Below are 1,797 nucleotides of genomic sequence, written 5' to 3'. Positions count from 1 at the left end.
ACAACTATAACCATTTACAAATATAAACATTCACAAATATAAACATTTACAAATATAAACATTCACAAATATAAACATTTACAAATATAAACATTCACAAATATAAACATTTAAAAGTATAAACATTATAAGTATAAACATTTACAACTTTAAACATTTAGATGTTTACTAGATAGACTTTAAACCTGACAGCTAAAGTAACAGGTTAAGCAACTTTTAAAAAGATTAACAAAACAGTAGTCGATATTTTAGCTTCTGCATTTTTTCTTCAACAATGAGAGGCCGTCCAGTTTTGTGGGAGAAGCTCACCATCACAGGTTAAAATAAACCTGGCGTGTTGTTTTATGGTTTGAAGACTATCTAAAGCACTGTTTAATTACCAGTGTGTATATGCTGAGATACACATCTAGAAGGGTGTATAAAATGATAGAGAGAGAGAGAGAGAGAGAGAGAGAGAGAGAGAGAGAGAGAGCTCTCGTAGGATGTACCCTCTTTAAATCTTTTAACTACACTGTATTTCACCCGTATGTAACTAGTACAGAAGGCTTTAATTCCTCAAATTGAAGTGAAACGCAATTCTCAGTGTTATTGCTCGGTTTATACTGCATTATAATGCTGCTCTCAAGGCATATGCGTCGCCAGGTATACATTTCTCAGAGTATATACAACTGTGAAAAAAAAAAACCTAACGAGTGGCACTTTGAATATACCAAGGTGAGTGAGGTGGTCGTAAAACAATTATTCACAGTCTGACACAATACCTGTGCATCACTCTGTTAAGAAAAAATGCTTTAGGATAAATCGGTGTCATTAAATGATGAGACTAACTGTAGTGAATTTTTTTTTTAAGAAGGAAGTAGGTAGAGGAGGAAATGAAGGGATGGTAAAGTGTCTCTGTAATCTACCTTGTCCATAATTACTATCACATTTGCTTTGTCTGTTTCGTAAGTTGAAGTCCAGGATGTTTCCTTAATTCATGGTATAACTTAACAAATCTTTCAGGACAATTATATATATATATATATATATATATATATATATATATATATATATATATATATATATATATATATATATATATATATATATATATATATATATATATATATATATATTAATAAACAGAAGAATGAACGGAGATTTGAGCCTTAGTCCATGCAAGCAGTAGGACCAATGATATTCTTTATTGATAACGTTTCGCCCACACAGTGGGCTTAATCAAGTCACAAACAGATCTGTTTGTGACTTGATAAAGCCCACTATGTGGGCGAAACGTTGTCAGTAAGGGATCCCATTATACTACATATGTGTTTATATTTCCATTGTGTCGGTATTTTATACCATTTATTTCCAGGACCAATGTTATAACTATTCAGCCTTGATACTTACAACTCTCTATTGAGAAGGAGCCTAGACACCAGTATCACCTCACAGTCTCTAAAACCATTGACAAAGTCCCACTCCACAAGAGGTTGCAGTAAAATAATCGCAAAAGCTACAATCTGATAACGTTAAGATCACACATAAAAATCTTTGAATGGGTCTTAAGAAACAAGATTGCCACACATATTAAATCACAATAATTCCATAACCCAGGGTGATGCAGAATGGGTTTAGAGTAGGTCGCAGGTGTTGTACCATTATGAGATGGTCTAGGATGCACTGGAGGACAAGCAAAATGGAGATGTTTACACTGACTTTGCAAAAGCCTTCGACAAGCGCGACCATGATGTAACATTGCATATAATACTGTATATAACTTGTTAACAAATACATCCCAGAGAGTAAGAGTAAACA

This window comes from Cherax quadricarinatus, chromosome 19, assembly GCF_038502225.1.
Source record: "Cherax quadricarinatus isolate ZL_2023a chromosome 19, ASM3850222v1, whole genome shotgun sequence".
In the NCBI taxonomy this organism is placed as follows: domain Eukaryota; kingdom Metazoa; phylum Arthropoda; class Malacostraca; order Decapoda; family Parastacidae; genus Cherax; species Cherax quadricarinatus.
Note: the sequence above shows the minus strand (reverse complement) of the source record.